General features: G+C 50.0%; 1 long non-coding RNA gene across 1 annotated transcript in view; it reads left to right on the top strand.

The window, feature by feature from the left end:
- Window positions 1–1,405: 1,405 nt before the first annotated feature.
- LOC122456100 overlaps window positions 1,406–22,199 on the top strand; it is a 41,563-nt gene continuing 20,769 nt past the window's right edge. Inside the window, exon 1 of the long non-coding RNA XR_006274766.1 lies at window positions 1,406–1,521. This is a non-coding gene — a long non-coding RNA (uncharacterized LOC122456100). The remainder of the gene's footprint in view (window positions 1,522–22,199) is intronic.

Here is a 22,199-nt window from a genome sequence, read left to right as displayed (position 1 = left end):
TCTGGATCTGGGGACATCCAGAACGTGTCCTTGTCCCATCATGCAGGACACCGCCCTGGGAAACGGACATGGGGTTAAAAGGTGGGATAAGGACACCTAGTGTAATGGCCCTTGGGCATCAGCATGACCAGGCAGTGCCCCTCCCTTCTGAGGGCCAGAGGTCGGTCCCCTCTTTCCTTGTGCTCCCTCATCAGCTGTGGAGATAGTCTCCCCTGCTAGAGCGCCCCGGCCCGTCTGCCCCCGTGTCCACCAACTGTCACGCTCCAGGGCAGCGCAGGGCAAGATTTAGCCCTTGCTTCCGAACATTAGAGCTACTCCGGGAGCTGCTGCTGTTGCATTGGAGCAGCAACATCTGTACAGCTTGTAACTGGGTGAGCTAACCAGGCCCATCTCCCAGGGAGCATGTGCTGCCAGCCAGAGTCTATTTGCGGTGGTTTTTGCAGATCAGCTGGTGATCATTGTTACACTGACTGGAAATAGCTCCCTTTGGAAACCTATTTCTGCCGGCTTGATTGTGCACAGCAGCATCTTTTAGACACACATTTCTCCCCGAGAAGGAAACACCATTGCCGTTGGGAGCGCTCAGGGCTGTCAGTGAGAAGAAGGACAAACAGACAGCGAGTCGCTGGCACAGGGTTATTCAGGTCACACGTCTGTATATTACCCTCCTCTGAGCGCGTCCAAGGGTGACCACGGCCAAGCCCAGCCCCGCATGGATTGGGCCTGCAGCCTGTGACGTGGGCTCGTGGCCGAGGTCACAAAGCAGCCCAAGTGTGTGGTGCCCCAGTGCATGCAGGACACACCTGTTTCCATGGCTGCTGCGTGTGTGTGTGGGGGGCTTTGGGAATCAATGCGACAAGGGGTGGGGATCTGTTGCTCTGCAGGGCAGCTGACAGAAGCTCCATCACTTGGGAGAGGCCCCTGAATGATTTTATAAATCAAATCACTAACAACAACAGTGTCTGGTGCAATTGGACAGTGGGTCTCGGCCCTGCCTTCGCGGGGGGTGCTTATGTTAGTGCTGTGCCCAGGCAGAGGTGCTGGTACTGGGGATGTAGGGAGGGCTTCCACACCCCCGGCTTGAAGTGGTTTACATCAGATCCAGAGTTTGCAGCAGTCTGGTTCAATGGTACAGCTCCTGTTCCAGCCCCCTGTAACCACGCTCAAGAAACTGCCTCTGGCCCTTGCCCTGTCTCTGACCCATCCTTTCTCAGGGAGGTTGCTGCGGAGAGTGGGAGAAGGCAGCAGTGGCACCGTCTGGAGCTCTGGGACCCATTTCAGTGTGATTTACTGTGAGTCCACCTGTAACAGGCTGATTGCCCCTTAAGGGCCGAGGGGCCTGGGGCCAGCCACCCTGATTATTAGAGGCACTAGGCTCACCTGGGCTGGATCAGGTACTAGAGGGCCCAGGCAGCTGCATTGCAGGGGGAAGTTCAGGAAACTGCAGGATCAAGAAAGGCTTCTGCAGGGAGCCCCCCAAGACAGGCTGTTCTGCAGCCAGAAACCCGAGGTTCCAGCCAGGTAGGACCTAGGAGCGGTGGTAGCAGGAAAGACACCAGGCAGGGGGACTTGGAGGCCGCTGGGAATGAGGGTTTTCCATCAGAAGGGCTGGGGTGTGGGACATTGCTCCTGTGACCCCAGGTGGGACCAGCCCTAGAAGCGGGCTGGTGAGGGGAGAACTGATGGGCTGTGCTTTGGGACTTTGAGTTTTATTCTGAAGCTTTATTTAGGTAAATAAATGTGTGCCCTGTCCTTCCCCCCACCGAGGGGTGGTGAACGGACGAGAAGCACCTGGGTGAAGCTGGTTGAGAAGCTCTTTGAAGAAGAAATTGTTAGCACGGCACCACAGAAGCCCCCCTGCCCTGGGGGTGTCTGGTCCCAGTACATGGCATATGAGGGCACCCCATGAGGCCAGGATCCCAGGGGAGACTAAGCAGCTGGAGACAGGGGGAGGTAGGCTGTGGATGGGGCCAAGCAGCAAATGTGTTGTCCAGGGTCATTGTCTGTAGAATCATCTTCCTCCGAAACGTTCCTTTCCTGGCCCTTAGCTTGTATCTTGTACTTTCGCCTGGTAGCCATGGTAACAGATAAGTGTCATTTCTCTCCAGTATCTGAACTTAAACTGAACGATGGCAGTACATCACCCCTTGTGGCAATCAGAATTCATAGATTCATAGATACTAAGGTCGGAAGGGACCATTCTGATCATCTAGTCCGACCTCCTGCACAGCGCAGGCCACAGAATCTCACCCACCCACTCCTATGAAAAACCTCACCTATGTCTGAGCTATTGAAGTCCTCAAATCGTGGTTTAAAGATTTCAAGGAGCAGAGAAGCCTCCCTAAGTGACCCATGCTACAGAGGAGGGCGAAAAATCTCCAGGGCCTCTCCAATCTGCCCTGGAGGAAAATTCCTTCCCGACCCCAAATATGGCAATCAGCTAAACCCTGAGCGTGTGGGCAAGATTCACCAGCCAGATACTACAGAAAATTCTTTCCTGGGTAACTCAGATCCCATCCATCTAATATCCCAACTCAGGGGATTATGCCTATTTACCCTGAATATTTAAAGATCAATTAATTACCAAAATCACATTATCCCATCATACCATCTCCTCCATAAACTTATCGAGTTTAATCTTCAAGCCAGATAGATCTTTTGCCCCCACTGCTTCCCTTGGAAGGCTATTCTTCACTCCTCTGATGGTTAGAAACCTTCATCTAATTTAAGTCTAAACTTCCTGGTGGCCAGTTTATACCCATTTGTTCTTGTGTCCACATTGATACTGAGTTTAAATAATTCCTTTCCCTCTCCTGTATTTATTCCTCTGATATATTTATAGAGAGCAATCATATCTCCCCTCAACCTTCTTTTAGTTAGGCTAAACAAGCCAAGCTCCTTGAGTCTCATTTCATAAGACAAGTTTTCCATTCCTCGGATCATCCTAGTAGCCCTTCTCTGTACCTGCTCCAGTTTGAATTCATCCTTTTTAACAGGCGAGAGAACACCTGGTTTGTTCGGGAGCACAGGGCTCTCAGAGCAGTGTCCAAATCAGGAGAATGTAGTGATCCTGCCATGAAATACAGAGTGCTTGCTTTTGAGATGTCTCTCTTACAAACAGGATTTGGTGTGTGCGTGCGCACAAACCCTGTGTGTGTAACTGGGGAGAAGCAAGGCCAGGAAGGAGGTGTGCCCAAAGCCAGGCTCTCCTGAGGCCCAGCCTGTGCCCCACATACCAGGAGATCTGGGCTCCGTTCCCAGCTCTATGCCAGCTCCAGGTGTGACTGGGCACATGGCCCTGGCCCTGATCCTGCCAGTGCTTAGCGCGCAGCCTGCAAGCAGGCGTTACAGCGAAGAGCCTAGTGAGCTCTTTGCAGGAGCAGAGCCTGAATGTCTCTGCGCCTCCGGCTGCCATCTCTGGAATAAGGATGGTGAAGCTTTTAGACAGGAAATGTCTCGCACTGGGTAAAACACACTTGTTTCACTGTCCCCTGGGCCTGTCAGTCTGTTTCTCCATCTGGTGGGGCTTGTCATAAACCACGACTGTGAATGGTCTGGGGCAAACATGCTCCTGGTTCCTTGTTGGTGCAGCACAATGGGGCCTAATCCCAGCTGGGGCTTCTAGCAGTTACTGGATATAAACAACAATGCCAAAAACTCCTTCCCAGGGCCAGGTGCCGTCAAATACTTTGTTTAGGCACCCCTCTTGTGGGGCTCTTTAAGAATGTGGGGTTTGCATTGGGTAGCACCTAGAAGCCAGACCCCTTTGTGCTGGGTATCGTGCGCACGGAATAAAGCACCTGTCGCTAAGAGCTGGGATATTTGTGTTTCCATCGGAAATAAGGCAGGCCCTGGAGAAGGGTCACCAGGGTTCACAATCAGGCACTTTCAACACTGGCTGCAGTGAGCCAATGCACCGCTCCATGATAATTGTGCTTGGTGTTCCCTTCTCACTCTGGCAGGAAAGCCAGGCTGCCCCTGCTGCTTAGCATCCCTGGCCCCTGCATGGGGTCAGGTGGCTATTCAGGGCACCCCAGGAGCCTGCCTGTCTGGGTTGGCCTAGCAGGGAGAGCTGGGGTCTGTGGGGTTACTCTTCATCCAGCCCTGGCAGGCTCTCCCAGTGTGCAGTCTCAGGGCCCAGTGAGGAATCCTACTGCCCAGTGTCAATGGGCACCTGGCTGGGTGGCACATGCACCTAGCGGCAGCATGCCACCACCAGTTCCAGGTACGTCACACCCGAGCAGCAGTTCCCTGGATCCCCTTTCCTGGCTTGGCCTTTTATCCCCAGAGCGCTGTTACCCCATGAGCTCAGCAGGCTCCCTGCAGGTGGGACGATCCCTTCTCCTCTCCCAAACGGCCTGCCTTCCTCCTGCACTGAGCTCGCGACATCACGCAGGAACTGTTCTCATGGCCTTGGGTTGAGGGAGGAAGCCCTCCTAAATTCTTAAATAATCGCCTGTTTGCATCACTTCTGATTCTCTACTTCCCTGCATTGTAGCAGCTGCTGTTCCCAAATCACCTGTTACTTCTGGGCTCTGTTCTGTTCAGGTTATTATCTCCTTCCTCAGGGTTGCATCTGAGCATTTCTCCCCTGTTTGGAAAGACGTCGCCCTGTCATTCCCAGTTCAGCATGGCCCACACATTGCAGCAACTAGGGCCGAGCAGAAACAGTGTGCTCCAAATGTGCCCAGCTCTGTGTCTGTGTCCCAGCCCATGGCGCTTGAGCTCCTGAGACCATCTCAAGAGAGATTGAGAAAGGAAATTGGGCTCCTTTGCAGGGTCCTTTGCAGCATCTTCAGGGTGGGCTAATGGCTGCTAAAGGACCCTGTCTGTCCAGTGTGGCCCTGACCAGAGCTAGATAGTAGACCCACTCTCTGCTTTCTGCACCCCGGGGCAGGCCGAAGCCCAGGGAAGGAGGCTAGCATGGAGGCCGTGGCTCTGTGGAAGGCCCAGGCCCCCAGAGGGCTGATGCAGGTGGCACAGTGGCCCTGGACAGCTCTCTTCAGGGAGTTGAATCCCACTGCCCCTGGGAGGGGAGCGGGTCCCACCATAGACGACACAATCTGGGATCCTGACTGGTTAATTCCTTTTTGTGATTGGCTGAAAACAAGGAGGCACGTCTGTGTAAAAGGCTTGCACCTGAAAGAGTTCTGAGCACCAAGACTAAGCAAAGCCCAGAATGGGGCCGTAAGATGGAGGCCAAGCTAGGGCAGTGAGTGGTGGTTAACTGGGGATAACCCCCCTCTCCCCCACCCTTTGTCTGTCTTGTCTAGTGAAATGGTAAGTGCTGTGTGGCAGGGCTGTCTCTCCTGCCCTGTGTCCAGCACGCAGCAAAACCGAGATCTTGATCTCCTCTGGGGCCTGTTACAGGTGGGATGGCCCTAGAAAGAGACTGGGCATAGCTCCACCTGTGGCTAGTCCTACGTCCTCTCCTTGGAGGGCAGCTGTGGGGCTAGGTGGCGGGACATGGTTACCAGTCTGGGTTGATGCTGAGCTGTGTTTGAACACTAAAAGTGTACCTTGGGAAAGAGAACGAGGTAATGACACTGGTGGGAACCCTGCTGATGTGCTGGCAGGTGAGTGGGCCAGGGGAGCAGGGAAACTGAGGCAGAGACAGGATCACATGCTGGGTTTGAGGAGACCCTGTTTCGGAGCCTAATTACCATTGTGATAAACCAATGGGAAATCCACTCCTAGCAATGCAGGGGTGGAAGGGAGCTCCGAGGTCACCTAGTCCAGCCCCTTGCACCGAGGCAGGATTGGTCGCTGACAGAGCCAGACCCTATGTGCTTGCATTGCTTAGCTGCATGTCTCCCTGAGCCATAGTGCGTGCTGTAGTGTTGGTGTGAAATGGTGCGGCTAGTGAATCTGAACACAGGGAGTCTCTGGGCCAGCTCTCGGGAAGGAATTGTGGCTGTCTGGGTTTTGCTAAGACAGAGCATCTCTCAAAGATCCGGGGCCTCCTATGCAGTGAATAAATAAAGCCAGGAGGCAACCAGTGCTGCAGTGCTTCCAAAAGGGGCTGTGTCCCTGCAGGGAGGGCGGACGTTCCTATAGCAATTGTTGGTTTAAAAATAATCCAGGAATAAGTTAGGGAGTCCTGGAGTCCTGCCATTGGAAAGCTCCCTGAAAGCCGGGGCTGTCAGAGGGGGCCGATCACTTGTGAGGCGATGTCCAGCCGGCGTCCTGGGGATACCGTCTGCCAGTTCTCGCCCAGTGCCGTTGCAGCAGGGACTGTCAGTCCTCGCAGGGCCCTCCAGCCCACACAGGCTGATCTGTGGGCAGGAGATTCTGGGTCAGCCCCTTCCGCTAACAGCCATCACACCAGCTTCCCTGGGGTGAAACAGCCTGTCAAGGGAATGGCGTGTGGCTTGCAACGCAGGGGAGCCAGCCGAGGGGGCAGGATACCCTCCCTCCAGCTGGGGGACACCTCAGTGTTAGATCTGGTACCTTGTCCCTCTCCTCCCAATACAAACAAAGGCTGGGCCTGTCTGGAACTACAGTGTATGGAGAGTGGCCCCCGTGCTCCCCCACCTAGAGGGCAGACACCTTGTGGCAGGCAGAGGGGCGTTCCCTGACCTCTGGTGACTAGGGTGCTACCCCCAGCATGGTTCTTTTGCGCAGGCGGTCGATACACGGGGCTGCTTGGCAGGCAGGGTGGACAGAATGCCTTTGGGAAGGCAGGGGGCCCAAGCACTGTGCTCCTGGGACGGGGCTGAATTGTAACCTGGGAAGTTCGTGTGTTGAGCCAGCTAATACCCCACCCTCTGCTCCTTGGTGCTAGGCTGTGAGGAAAAGACCTGCTGCTCTTTTCCTGTTGAGCCATTTCCCCAGCGTGCAAACCTCCCCTGAAATGTGCTCACGCTTCCCACTCCTCCCACACACAGCGTTACTCTGTGGGGGTGGGCAAGTCTACACATTGCCATCTGGGGCCCAACTTTCAAAATGAGATGCATGCAAAAAATGCATGCGTGTTGCACCCTGAATCGCTCGTGCAATTGCACTTGCAAATCAGAACTAGCCATTGGTGGATGCTGTCACACAGCTCCCTGTCCCTTTTGTGCTCACAGGTGTCACCATACACAGGCAGCCACAGTAATCCCATGTGCAGCTGCAAGGCTTGATTCTCCAAATGAAGTGTGAGCATTCATTTGTAAATGCCCATTGATTCTGATCAATAACCTCCATCTAACCTTGGTTCCTGCCCGGTGGACCTGACACAAAGTGCTGCTACCCTTAACTTTGCTACAGGTGACTTGCCAATGTTTCTTCTTTTCCTCTTCAGTGCAAAGGAATGGACGAGAGCCCCCCCACAGCATAGACACTTCCCCTAGCCTCTCTTCTTGTAGAGACAGCTTTGCAGCCCACCCTGCTTCTGTTGAATGAACGTGGCAAGTCTCCAGCAAAAGGAGACATGAATCAGACGCTATCCAAGAGTCTGAAAAACAACTAGTTTCTTAAATGAATTAGAAGCAAATGTAGTGTCTCAAAATGATGACTCAGGTTTGTGTGGGAGCATGGGAATGCAGCAAGTGTCCAGTGCCGGGCTCTGCTCCTGGGGCAGTGTGAGCAATGCCAGGGGAATCTGCATGGATCAGACTCCTGTTGGGATTCAGGTCTGGTTTTTTTACTGTAGCCAGCGAAGGGACAAAGCTGTTTTTTCCAGGTCTGTTTGCCGCCGATCGCTCTCCTGGACTGCCCACGAGTTGCCTACCAGCTGGCATGTATGCAGAGAACGTGCTCTAGTGCAGTGCATGGGTTTGCTGCTGCTCTCAGGAATTTACAGAGAGCCCCATAAGGACCCCCAGAAATGGTCAGTGTCCCAGGCTGAACTGTGAGTGCTCTTCTGGGGCTGTTCCCAAGGCCAGGACTCAACAGTGCTCAAGCCCCAAATCTCCCAAAGGGCCTTACCCTCCAACAGAAATTGCTGGGGGGGGGCGCGTGGGAAAGGAAAATGTCTTCTGATCTCTCTTCCCCACCCACCTGCCATCCAGAATTAGATCAGGGAGCTGGTGCGGTGATTACCATAAAATAAGGAAATGGATAAATGACAAATAGCGAGTCTGAGTCAAAATATTGAGGTGTGTTCGTGAGGAAAGGAGCAGGGCCTGCCTCTTTGGTCCTGCTCTATGTGCATATCAGGACTTGGGAATGGGGGGGTAATCCGTGAACGTTGGCTTTGTCACACAGAGCGTGTTAGATCTAGTTTGTTAAAGCAGATCCTATGTATACACACACTCACCCCCGCTGGTTTAAAGAACGTTAGTAAGGTTGCAGACTCAAGCACTTGGCAGATAGGAAATGCCAGAATGAAATTTACTGGGTCAACCTTAATGCGTCCCTTGCCGTACCTAGGCATTGTCTTTAATAGAGCTGTGCAAATGCCCCCCCTTCACTGGCAGGTCTGGGGAAAACAATTATTTTTGTTTCCGTTTAACTCAAAACCTTTTGGACTTTAGGTATTTTTTATAAGAGCAAAGGAAATGAAGCACTAGTCATGAGGGAGCCAGTGGGGGAGGAAGAACCCTCTCTCTCCCGGGCTCAAGTTCTGGCTCAATCTGAACCCAGGTCTCAGAGGGCCCTAACCATGGAGCAAAGTGCCCTATGCATGAGGCTGCTGTGATTTGTGGGGTGGGGTCTGTCTCTCCTGTTGTAGCTGGTTATGCTGTATGAAATATTGCTGGGCTAGACCGAGCGTGTGACGGTTCAAGCAGTCAGGGGGCCACCTAGGGTCTGCTCCCTGCCCTGCTGAATATTTCAATTGCCCCACCAAGAGCCACAAGGCCCCCACTCCAGGGGAGGGGAAGGGCTGGCAGGGGCAAGGGTTCCCAGGACTTAGCCCAGCAGCTGGGGTGTTCTCTTCTCTTGTCACCCCCAGAGTCCTCTGGGATGCTATGGGCCGGGCTCCGCATCGCTCTGGGTAGAGCTAACAGCCTGTTGGTCACTGGAAATGGAGCACACTTCCTTAAATTTCACACCCAACTTCCTTTCCCCCCCCCCCGGGCTACAAATCCTCGGCTACAGCTGAGGGGTGCACAGAGCAGCTTGGGGGTGCATATTCTGAGTAGCCTCTGCTCCAGCTGTAGAGCTGGCCAGTCCTTGCTGAAAGCTGATAATGGTCCCAGGGCTGCTCTGCTGCCATGAGTGGGAGGTGTGAAGTGGCCCCAGTCATGTCTCGTCTTCACCCAGGCCAGATCTCTGACTCCCACCAGGTGTGGGTGGTGCTAGGGAGTGGCCAGGCAGGCCCAATACCAGTCGCGGATTCCCCAGCTCCTGTGGCCATCAGCACAGACGTTCCTGCTCCTGTGTGTTTCCAAGCAGCTCTGCAGGATCGGAGCTCGGTCTCTGACTCCAGACACGATGCTGTCATGCCTCCGGAGTATGTGAATTACTCTGTGTCGCTGATTTACCAGAAGGGGGGATAATTTGCTATGAAATCCTGTTATCTCTGTAAAGAAACTAAACTGAGGAGAAATACAGCCATGACTGCCAGCCTGGAGACATTGCCATAGGGTGACAAAGCGGGACTGTTCTTCATGTTTCGTCTGAATAGTGTGTGGGTGCCTCAGTTTCCCCTAGGCAGTTCTTAAGTATTTAGGTGGTGGGATAAGGGTGTATGATCATTGCAGAGCCCTAAAGGGCAGGTGTGTGCAGGGGTCTGGACACAGAGAAGGGCTGACACCCTGTTTCCTGGCAACTGATGGCCGGGGCCCTTCCCCGCTGCAAGGTGAGAGCTAAAGGGTTGGAGAACAAAGGAATCCGGTGACCTCCTGGCCCAGGAAAGGGACAAAGCCCAGAAGAGGGGGAGCTGGAGGGGGAGTCAGTTGGGGCTGGCTGGGGATGAGGAGTGAAGTGCAGACGGGGTTGTCTGACTCACTGCCCCCCAAAATGGACCCAGCTGAAGGGTCCTGTTCTCTGCACCTACAAGCTCTGTGTTAGACCATGTTCCTGTTGTCTAATAAACCTTCTGTTTTACTGGCTGGCTGAGAGTCCCGTCTGACTGCGGAGTTGGGGGGCAGGACCCTCTGGCTTCCCCAGGACCCCACCTGGGCGGACTCGCGGTGGGAAGCACACGGAGGGCAGAGGATGCTGGATGCTCCGAGGTCAGCCCCAGGAAGGGGGAAGCCGGGTGAGCTGTGTCCTGAAGACAGGCTGCTCCCAGAGAGGAGACTTCCCCAGAGTCCTGCCTGGCTTCATAGGGAGCAGTTCCAGAGAATCGCCCAGGGACTCTGTGACACATAGTAACTCAAGGAAGGGTTGTGTTTAAACAGAAGTAGCTGATTGCTTTCCTCTCGGGTAACTCTTTAAACTGGGTTGTGCTCAGGGTGTGGAGTCAGGTGTACTGGGTGGTCCTAATATTTGAAATGGCAAATACAACTTGTCCGCAGAGCCCCTGAAACAAACCGTCTGTCACTGAAGTGCAGTGGGTGGGTAGTGATGCAATCTATGGTTTGTACCCAATAGCTGTAGGGTGTGAGGCTCCCCCTCTACCTTTCCAGCAGTGATTCACAGCAAGAACGTGACTCTATCCCAGGCTAATACTTGGCTGGTGAGTTGAATGACCTTTCTGGCAGGCGCATGCCATGGTTTCAGGTGTGTCTCAAGCTGAGCGAAACATTGCCAGTGACCCACCATAGGCATCCCATAGTTTGGGGTTTTGTGGAAGAAAACAGAGTCTTCGCTCTTTGGTTGGTTGCAGCAAGTCAGAGACGGTCTTTATTCTCTAGCAATTGCAAGGAGGGAGAGAGTGCACATGGACAGGTATTACCCCTTCCTCGGCAGGTCTCTCAAAAGATAAACAATTAGGGCAAGCATTTATACCTTTTGTTACATGCAATAATATTCAACAGCTGCATCTTGTTTATACATATTCCTTCCTGATATCTTATTTTTCTCAGCAATTTCTGCTATAGTCTGCGTTCCATTCTTAACTTACACAAGGTCAAAACAACATTTCTTGAAGTTCTTTCCCACTCGCCCAGGCCCTGCTTTAAGTCTCGCGTTGGGACGGTTAGAGTTAGCCTGACTCTTGCTCATTGAAGAGAGAACTAAGAGGCCTGCATCCAAATTCCCTTTATCCCGTTTTTCACTTCCACAGGTTCATTACACCGCTGAGACGCAGGCCAGATTTGACCATCTGAGGTCCGAGTGCACATGGCCTGACTTGTGGCTGCGGTGCTGGCCCACAGGTGCGTCTGGGAAGCTCGCACAACTCGGTCTGGGTGGCAACTTGTCTGCTTGGTCCGAGTTAAGCCAATCAGAAGTGAGCCACCACCATGCTTCAGCGAGGACTACCCAGCCCCCAAGGCAGGGAATTGGCCAGGTCCGGCAGGCTCTAGCTCTGCAAAGCCCCCATTGTGGTCCCAAAGCCCAAGGTTGCTGAGGTGCTGTAGCTGTCTCTGCTGAAAACTAGAGCAGCAATTTGCAATAGCTACCCAGTGCCCCGTCTTTGATTCCAGGTACTTTGTACCAGGACAGCCAAGTTTTCAAACCCATTTGTTGATCACAGCCTGGCTCAAGCACGGTGTCCAGCACTTTGTCCTGCACTTCTCCCATGGCAAAGACAGAACCTGTACAAAAGAGGGCCCTGCATCTTCTCTTTCAGACTGGGAGGTGTCCCCAAAGCGTGGCTCCACCCCATCGCCGGTGTTCCTATTCAGGCCCAAGTGAAATTCACTGTGTGATATCAATTCTGTGGGCTGAGAAGCATTAATTATTCTTTTCTTGAAATAAAATCAGGCAGGTCTGTGTGCAGTGTCACTACCCTGCTCCATCCATAAGGACCGGGAAACTCATGAACTCTTCCCCATAGAACTCCTACCTGAAGAGCAAACAAAAGTTTAAACCATTTCTTTAAATGAGTAGCATTTAGAGTTGGGGGAAATCTGGGTCACCATCCATCGTTTGCTTGACAGTGTTGTGCATTAGTTAGACTTTGACTCTAATAACTTGTGTTAAGGTCTGAAAATAGAAATGCTATTGCAATGTGTCACTGGATAGAGTGTGCGCTTTTCGTTTTGCAATTACATTTGACATTTCACACAGTTAATTCAGTCGTTCCGGCCTCAAGTAAATAACTGCAAGTCTCTGCACTTACCACCTTGGCCCCCTTGATCTCGCCAGGCCTAGGCTGCAGGGCCAGCAACTAAATGGTCACCTGGGCCATCTAATGGGCTTCCCTGCTATTGGCATGGCTACACTCGCTCACTAACCGAGCATGTGCCAGCCCTCGAATAATTGCTGCTGCCTTGTGACTTTTGTTCTATTTCTCTTCTAAACTCAGCCCTCTAGATCGGTCCTCACAGTATATGGAGCTGTACATCAAACAGCACGTCGGGAGAGCTAGGCTAATGCTACAAAACCCTCCCTTTGGATAATCCCTTCATACGTTTAGAGTTCTTACCTTGGTTGTGCTTATCCTGACGTTTACTTTGCAGATATATTTGAACACTTGAAATTAGGAAAGTGAGTTCTGAGTCGTGTTCATTGGTAATCGCACTACAAACCTGATCCTAAAAGTTCTACTTGTCCAGTCAGGGAACAGAAACAGACCGTGTGTCCAGTTAAAACATCTCAGCCTTCCCAACTAGCTCCAGAACAAGACCTGCACAGAGAATTGCTCTCCCAGGAGACCTTGCTCTCAACGCTAGCACTAACTCAAGGCTGGGGCAGGCGGTGCAGAGGGAAGGGAAAGAAGCCATGGGGCCAAATACACACCCCTGGTGTAATGGGGATGCCTTTTGATTTCTGTTAGTGCTGCTGCAGAGCCCCCAACAGACTGAATGGGCCTGCCCCTGGCTGGCCGAGCCCATGCCCTCTCTAGCAAGCATTGCCAACTCTTAACATGCAAAGGAGCTCTGGAGCAGACTCGTGTGCTGTTCCGTGATGTGTGTCTGCAGCTTGTATTAACCTAGCTAAGCTGGTGGTGAGTGTGAGTGCTGTGATGGTGGTTGGTGAGATGCTGTTTGAAGTTGGTGGGCCTGACAGCCACCATTGATTCAGAATACAAGTAAAATGCAGGTAAGCTCCTTCTTGGAGTAAGATCGATTTAAAAACAATCAGAGCCAAACCTGCAATACAGGCCATATGCAAGACAGTCAAACTGAGTGTTGTGGGCAGAGGGGTTTTGCGGGGTATTGTCTGGAGGTGTCCGTGCGCAGAAATGGACAGAAGGCAGCAGAAAGCCAAAGACACAACCAGAAAAATCTGGGGTTAGCGGGGCATGGAGCAGCCTAGAGAGCTTTCTGGGTAGTGCGTTGTCTGGAAAGAGGCTTGGAACTGAGAAAAGAAACTTCCTCTGTTTGATTTCTACTCTGTTTAGAAAAGTGGACCTTGTGCACATTCATAAACAGGATTGTATGAACAAAATACCTTACTCTATCATCAATTTCTCCTCCTAACGGAAACCCCAAAGACCCTAAATCTAGGCTAAACGCTCAGGTCAAAAGGGGTAGCTAAGATTTATTTGGGTTTTTAAAAAATGATTTCCCTACTAGTCAAAGTAGACCAGTTGTAAAGTTCAGTAATGCCTTAGCTATGCTGCTGTGGTCCTGCTTGGAACGAGGCTGGGTTCTCTGCTGCCACATCAGTACCTCCAGTATTGCCACAGCCAAAAATAATAGAGCATCTACAGCATCTGAGGTAGAAAGAAATAAACACTTTGGTCTGGAGTCCCAAGGGTCAGTGGTGGTGGTGGATGCACGCTCTGAAGGTGGGACCTGTCCCACATCCTGCATGGTCCCGGGCACTTCCCTTCTCCCTCCATTCTGAGATGTGTACCAGTCTGCTAGCGTGACCAGCTCTTGCAAACTCTTCTATTGTGAGTCTGGCAATTAAATCTGGCTTTTAAATGACCTCTGTACTCCTGATTCAATCTTATGAAATTGCCCTAGTTCAAAATGGCTGCCAACTCTCTCTCGTTCAATGGGCCTGAATCCAGGCAAGATGGTAGCCATTTTTCTATGACCTCAGCATGTGGAAGTGTCTGCCTTCACGACAGATGGTCACAAACTCTGTGTTTTGAAGGCTGCGATCAGAGAAGATGGTGGCTGCTCTATTGGGCAGAGAGCTAGACTGGGGATTGCGAGGAGCAGGAGAGAGGCTGAAGAGATGCAGGAGACCAACTGAAAGGGGTGTAGGGGTGTGTGTGTGTGTTTGGGGAGTGTAAGGGGCGAGGGAAGAAAAGAAGACCAGGAGGTATAAGGGAAAGCTACTTCAGGATGGTGGTGGTCCCCTAAGCTGTGAGGAAGCAGAGAGGCTCCATCCTCCGACTGCTGCAATTTTGAAAGCGGGAAATTATTTGTGCAGTTGAAACTCTTCCTTATGAATGAGAGGAAGAAAATTGATGGTTATTCCTAAGAAGTTTCTAAAATATATGCTGTGCACAGAATTTCAGGGGATTTTAATTACACGGACCACCACAAACCCTTCAAACTCCCCATTTCTGAGATAATTTGGGGCAAAAATGGCCTGACACACAGGGCTACATTCTCAAAGGAGCCATTCTTTGAGTTAAAGATTAAACTGAGTAACTGACTTTTACAACTTCAAGAAATTCATTCATTGATTTGACGGTTTTTAATTTGAGGCCAGAAGGGACCATTCTGATCATATAGTTTGACTTCCTGCAAAGCACAGGCCAGAGCGCCTCAGCACGACATGTATTATGCTTGCAGTAAGAGCCAGTTTTTCAATGGTATTTAGGCACCTAAATTCCCATTGAAATGAATGGGATGTTAGGTGCCTAAATACCATTGAAAAACTGGTCCAAAGTGCTATTGTTTTGTGGTGATCTGCTATAGGCGTAAATAACCCAGGGGTTGAATTTCTGTTTTAAGTGCAGTGCTCAACTTTGCCTTAACCATGGAACTGTGGGCAGAGCTTCCATACTGTGAGTGAGAATATCTGTCACTCCCTATTCTCTCTCTCTCTCTCTCTCTCTGCTAGCCAAAACCGTCCCATAGAACTGCCATAGAATGTAAAGTGAAATGTTGGCTACGTGACGATCCACAATTTCAATGCTTTGAGCTAGAAGTAATTTTACAAAACAACTGGGGGAAGAGATGAGCCACTCCTTGCAAGATCACAGAATAGCATCTGAAGATCCAAATCATGTGAAATGAACTGGTGAAAATTTGTCGTCGTTCTCAATGGCTGCCAGCTTCAGTTGTCATTCATGACCTCCCAAAAAGTGGGAGTGTGCTAATAAAACCTGCAGCTGACACACAGTTGGGAGGTATTGCCAATATGGAGGAAGTCACCAGAATATCAGATGACAAGAGCGGGTGGCCCTTTGAAAACTGAAGTAATAGAAAGGGAATGAAATTTAATAGTGTAAGGTCATGCACTTAGGGACTAGCAATAAGAATTTTTTCCATAAGCGGGGGGATATAACAGAAGTGACCAAGAAGGAGCAAGATCAGGGTGTATTAGTTGATCACTGACGACTCATGGGATGATTGTGATGTGCTCGTGGAAAAAGGCTAATGCAATCCTAGGATGCATCAGGTGAGGTATTTCCAGTAGAGGCAGGGATGTGTTATTGCCATTATACAAGGCACTGGTGAGATCTCATCTGGAAGACTGGGTGCAGTTCTGGTCTCCCATGTTTAAGGAAGATGAATTCAAACTGGATGAGGTGCAGAGAAGGCTACTAGGGTGATCAGAGGAATGGAAACCCTGTCTTATGAGAACTTGTGGCACCTTAGAGACTAACAAATTTATTAGAGCATAAGCTTTCGTGAGCTACAGCTCACTTCATCGGATGCATTTGGTGGAAAACATCCGATGAAGTGAGCTGTAGCTCACGAAAGCTTATGCTCTAATAAATTTGTTAGTCTCTAAGGTGCCACAAGTACTCCTTTTCTTTTTGCGAATACAGACTAACACGGCTGCTACTCTGAAACCTGTCTTATGAGAGGAGACTTTAGGAGCTTGGCTTGTTCAGCCTAACCAAACAAAGGCAGAGGGGAGAGATTGCTCTCTATAAATACAACAGAGGGATAACAAATGACTGTCACCTGGCCATCAACAAGTTTAGTCTTCAAATTAGTCAAGGGTTTCTAACAGTCAGAGGAGGGAAGTTCTGGAGCATCCTCCCAAGGGGAGAAGGGGCAGGGGCAAAACCAAACTGGCTTCAGGACTGAACGTGATAAGTTTGTGGAGGGGATGGTGTGATGGGACTGCAACAATGGCATGTTGCCCATCAGCGACTGCCAGCAACAAATATCCCCAATGGCTGGTAATGGGACACTAGATGGGGCAGGCTCTGAGTTACTAGAGAGAATTCTTTCCCAGGTGTATTTGAGCAGTGAGCTGTAGCTCACGAAAGCTTATGCTCAAATACATTTTGTTAGTCTCTAAGGTGCCACAAGTCCTCCTTTTCTTTTCGCGAATACAGACTAACACGGCTGCTACTCTGAAACCAGCTTTAAGCAGGTGAGAGGCACCTTTGAAATTCCAGCACTTAGTCTGGAGAGGGTCTGACACACCAGCGCTGTGGGCAACAGGGCATTAGTGTTGTACCTGACACAACTCAGGGGTGCGAACTGGGACAAATGGTTCCTCCTGCATGGCAGAGACAATAGTAGGGGTCAGAGCAAGAAATGCCTCTGAGCACACTCCCTGTTCCGGAGACAGAGAATGTCCTGTACAAACCAACCCCTCATTCAAAGACTCCAGTGCCAAAGGACTACTATGGTGATCTAGTCAGATTACTGGCCAGAGATATTCACTTGTCCCTGCCATGAGCGTTCTCGTCCTCACCAGGTGGACCACATTTTATAAAGTGAGACCCCCCAATCTGCAAACAGTGGGCCTGATTCTGGGTTCCTGCCCCCAAGTTCTACGGGCTGTAATTCTGTTAACCTCAGAGCTGCTCTCCCTTTACAGAGGGGTGAGAGCTAAGATGGGCCCAAGTTCTCCAGTTACCCATTGGTAGAGGAGCTGCCGTGTAGGACAGTCATTCTCTCCAGTCCCATCTGGAGAAGGAGGAAGGAGTGGTCCAGACATGGTGCAATGAAGCTCCGCTAAAGAACAGCAGGGAAGTCGAGGCAGACCGGCCTTTTTTTGGTCGTAAAATGGCGTAGTTTTGGACACGTGACTCTAAGCACCAGATCTTTTTTTTTTTTTTTTTTTTAAATCCCTGTTTGCACCTTCACCCAACTGTGATCTGGAAAAGAGAATTTCTGAGGGTGGCACAACACTGTTCAGAAACTGATTTCCCTAATACAGTGTCCCATAATTATAGAGACTCACCCCTCCAAACAGCGCTGTAACAGTGAAGCACAGCGGTTGCCTGCAGAAAAGGAAATGGAATTGGAGAGCAGTGTTGGCATAAATAACACAAGTGGTGACTGTTCTTACTTCATCTTCTCTCTCTCATTCTTACAGTCGAAGAGTTGCCTTGACAACACATCTCCTTGTGCTTTTCATTTTTTCCTTCTTAATCCATGAATCCGAGCACCCCTACATCTCTTATTTCTGCTCTGCTCAAATGATTCTTTGAAAGACTGGTGCAAAAATATTGGACAACTGTACATCAAAAGACTTGGAAACTTGTCTTATTCTTGATTGGAAAACCTTGGATATAGAAATGAGTATTTATATTAGTAACAGAAGATGAGAGCTCTTAATGTTAGAGAATCGTGGTAGTTTGCGTCCCATCCATTTCACTATGATATACACTACGTGTGTACATATACACACAATCATAAAAGCATGTACTATCGTCTTCAAGTATAATGTGGTTATTTCATATTATGAATGTGCTACAAAATACTATTTTTACTGACTATGTTAAGAGCTTATGGGAGGCAGTAATAACCTTGTCATCATTAACTTTCCCTGAAGGAAGCTGGCAGGTTTGACACATTTGTGGTTTTTTCTACTGCTGGGTACAGGGTAAATAGCTCACAAACGAGATATTCAACAAGGAATACCGAGCACCCTCCCCACTCTCAGATGGCTCACTTAATAGTTGGGCTGCTGCAACAGGACTTTGAGATGCTCTGAAATGAATGGCGAAGGGCAAAATTTTCAAAAGCATCAAAGTCCAATTACAACACTGTCCCACTTTCAAAAATGCCATAGGAGCTTTCAGTGAGAACTGTCCAAGTGAGAGTCTCTTTTGAAAATGGGAGCTAGATGCTTCTGATAACTCTCCCCAAAAAACCAATGTAGAATCAGGTTCCTGGACCCTAGCAGTGCCTCAGAAAAGCGTGGCTTGAAGCAGAAGAGTGGAGTTTGTTGCCATTCCAGAAGAGTGAGGAAGCACCAGGTGCTTCTGAAAGTCGTCCTGTGACAGCTGCTGTGAAGAGGGAGTTGCTTCTAACTTGAGCAATAGTGGGAATTTAGCTTCATGGCACAAGATCCTTTTGTCACTGTTTCCATGCAGTCAAGCAAACGAGTCTTGTTCTGATGATGGTGCTCTCAGCATCAGACAAAGTGTTGTCAGTTGTTGGCTGCCTGTGTAAGCTCTGTGGGCTGTGCCGGCCCTGTGCAGGTAGCCGACGCAGCAGACTGTGATCAAACTGCCCAAGAAGACCACAGACATGGTTTAGAGGCAAAGGCACTCGGCCAGGTTTGTTGCCGACGAAGCACGGTTCTAGCTCCCTGGATCAATGTCTACAGTTTACACTAGCGCCTGTATGCCCGTGACAATGGACTTGGCTCAGTGAGTTCTATGATTCTATGAGTGGTGGGACTTTCTGCTCCCCCCCTTGGCTGGACACAGACACCCCTTCTGCAATTCCTCTTTTATACACTAATACAGACACATATTGCCCCTCTGACGTGGTTAGTTCCCACCCTTCCCCTTGCACCCGTAGGTCCAATCAAAACCTAGAATTGTAGGACTGGAAGAGACCTCGAGAGGAAGTTTTTCCTAATGTCCAACTTAAACCTCCCTTGCTGCAATTTAAGCCCATTGCTTCTTAACCTCTGAGGATAGGACAAGGATAACAATTCTTCTCCTTCCTCCTTGTAGCAACCTTTTACATATTTGAAAACTGTTATGTCCCCTTTCAGTCTTCTCTTCTCCAGACTAACATCTCTATCCATCACCCTGTCATCCTGACTTAGCCTTTGGAGGGGTCAGGGTGTCCCTGTGTCACCTTTGGAGAGTGTCCTTATACCACAGCTTGGTATCGGGGGTGCTTGGGTACTACCCTTCTGGAATGTGTTCATGTAGCATCCAGTGCCTAGCACTTCTTAGGCGTGTTTGTGGTTTTACAACACCAGCTATGTTTCTGCCAGTCCACATCCCAGACAGTGAACTCACAAGCAGGCATCTGCTTTGTAACTGGCCCCGACTCTGGGCCTCAAGCCTTACACTAGGCCTCTTGTCTCAGGCTCTCTTCCTATGACACAAGGTTCAGAATGATGGAGCAGCCTCTGCCCCTGAGAAATTAGCCTAAAAGCCAGACCTAGAGACAAGGAGATGCACTGAGAAACCCCAGAGATGGGGCAGGTGTGGCTAGCTATATAATTAGAAAAGAGAAACTTGTCTGTCAAGTGCCCAGTGGTGGGCCCCTTAAGCAGGGCTGAGATAAGGCAAGGGGATGGGGGGCATTCCAGCACTTGGGCCCTGGTCCAAAGCCCACTGAAGTCAGTAGGAGTCTTCCTGACTATGCTGGGCTTTGGACTGGGCCCTTAAATCCTGCTGGGATGACTTGAGAGCCAGCTGAAAGTTTTTCTAAGGGGCGGCATGGGGCAAGGGAGCAGGGGAGGGGCTGGAATTGTGGTGATGGATCAGCCTGGCTCTGTAGCAAAGGGAGCTGGCATTCTGTAGGGCTTGGAAGGGGAGAAGAAGTTGGCTCTGTAGGATGACCAATGACAGAGCTGCTATCTGTAAGAGGTTTTATGTGTAATTCTTTTAGGAGCATCACCTACTCAGTAAGCAATGTGCTCAGCAAATGGAATATTTTTCCATATGGGCTGAAGAAACCCTGGAGTTAGACTCTGACCATCCCAGCCTTTCACAGGAGACTTTGAGCAAGGTGGATTTTTAAAAACGTAGGGTGCAGTCTTGACTCCAAGGAAGCAAAGGCGAAATTCCCATTGACCTCAATGAGGTCACCAGCTCACCCTGGAGGTGTCGGACCCTTCTCGCGTTCATCCTGCAATTCCCAGGGAGTGGAAACAACAGTCCGGTTATGGCCACTAATCCTCTCATGATTCTCCCTTTCCATCATGTTGGAGATCCTGGATATCTCCCTCACTAAGCTGTGCTAGTGACCTGGGGACAGGAATCTTCCACTGAGACGCGATGTGACACTTCAAGGGACTGTGAAAAATCCAAGAGATGACTGGTTGGTTGGTTGGTAAATTCTGCTGCCATGAAATTGTCTGTTCAAAAAAAATCTTCTAGTTTTGTGAACACAGGGACAGGCAAAGGCTCCCCATGGCCTAGCGTAACTTGATAAAATACATACAAACCTACGGACAAGTTCAGTGCAACACGTCAGCCTGTAACTAGGTTGAACACTTCCAATGGAAAATAACTTCACACTGACATTTCTGGATCGGCTAACCCACAGGAGCTCACAGACATGTGGAGGAGGTGCTGAATTGCAATTCAATTTGTAGTGATGATTTCCTAATTAAGACTAGCAGAGGCAAATGTTTGGAATGGGAGGGAAAAGCCTCTTTATTCCAAGGGATGGGTTTGAAAAGGAGAGGGTGGGAAACTGGCAAGTACAATTATCAGGAGGGGATTAGTTTTGGAGACTCTTGATTCAAATAGTGCAGCGATGACTGAGGCCATTGTTAAACTGGCAGCATGGCTCACCCAACGACCTCCTGGGAATTCTCTCGGGGCAGGAGGTTGTTCTTGTGGGGCTGTCACCCATCTCTTCTGTGGGCACCACTCCCCTGGAAGGCCAGGAGATTCTCAGCTGAGTGACGAGGGAGAAGTTACAGAGGTAGATAGAGGAAGGGGTGAGAGCAGTGGGGTGAGGCAGGAGGGGATGGGATCACTGGTGGGGCAGGTGGAGGCATCTGAGGTAGGGATCAGGCAAGAAACCTGTCACCCTCCCTGAGGAGGGAGGTCCCCGCAGGTTGTCTTCATCCTGCCTTGGAAAGCAGCAGCAAGAACTAGGCTTCCCAATGCAGATCCAATAGCCTGGGGGTTAGAATACTCCGCTGGGACATGGGACACCCTGGTCTGAACTGGGTAGAGTAGGGAGTCACCCATATCCCCCTGAGCTACTGGCTACCCAGCCCGCTCTACCTGGGAATGATGCCTATGGGAAAGCTGCCTACCTACATGGAGATGTGCTGCTGCTAGTCCTCTTTATTCCGGCAATTGCTTAATGCTTTGTTAGCGAGAGACCAACTCCAGCTGCAGATCATGTCCATAATGACTCAGAGATGCCAGGAGCTGATCAAGTACTTAGGTCCCATCAGTATATGAAAGTCCGAATAAGCAATCAATGGATCCTTCAGGGGTTGCTCTGAATCTCAAAGTGCCAACATTCCGCTTTAAGCCCGCAACAGATGTCACTTCTCTTGTTCTTGTAGAATTTGTGCAATCACTGCAGCTCATCACGGGCACTATTTTCAGGTCTTTTTTCATGTACACATTGCAATTTCATGGGAGCAGCGATAGTGTGTTTGACCCAATAATCTTCAGGTTCTAATGTTGTTAAACGGAATATTGTAAATATTCCTCCAAATGAAATTAATGCAAAATTATGCAGTTCTTCTGTTTGGCTGGTTTAATTTTAGAAGCTCATTTTCTCTTTAGCTCTCGACTGAGAAGTAATTACAATGTTCATTGGATTATGTCTAACTTCTAACCCTGTAAGTGTCTCCAAATGTAATAGTATGTTAGACAATCAAGGGAAAATATGTTAGGGCCTTTTCCTTGAAATTTACAAAGCTTTGGGGCTTAACATTAAAGGTTTGAATTATTACAATAAGCAGAAAAGTGCTTTCCTGATATGGGTGCGGGGGACTGGACTAGAAGACCTCTCAAGGTGCCTTCCAGTCCTGTGATTCTAACAGAGAACAATGTGTCCTGCAGCTGTTGTATTCAGGACCCAGATCTTGCTGGCTGCAGGATTGTGCTTCTGACTCTAACTTTTATTTTAAAAATCCTTCTCAACACTTTTATGGTTGGGAAGGAAACCTTTAAAAGCACAAGCTGGATGGGAGCTGCTACAGCACTGACTCAGTCTGCAGACGGCCTGAGACCATTG

The sequence above is a fragment of the Dermochelys coriacea genome, chromosome 10, assembly GCF_009764565.3.
Source record: "Dermochelys coriacea isolate rDerCor1 chromosome 10, rDerCor1.pri.v4, whole genome shotgun sequence".
NCBI classification, from domain to species: Eukaryota; Metazoa; Chordata; order Testudines; family Dermochelyidae; genus Dermochelys; species Dermochelys coriacea.
This window is presented reverse-complemented; position numbering and strand designations above follow the sequence as displayed.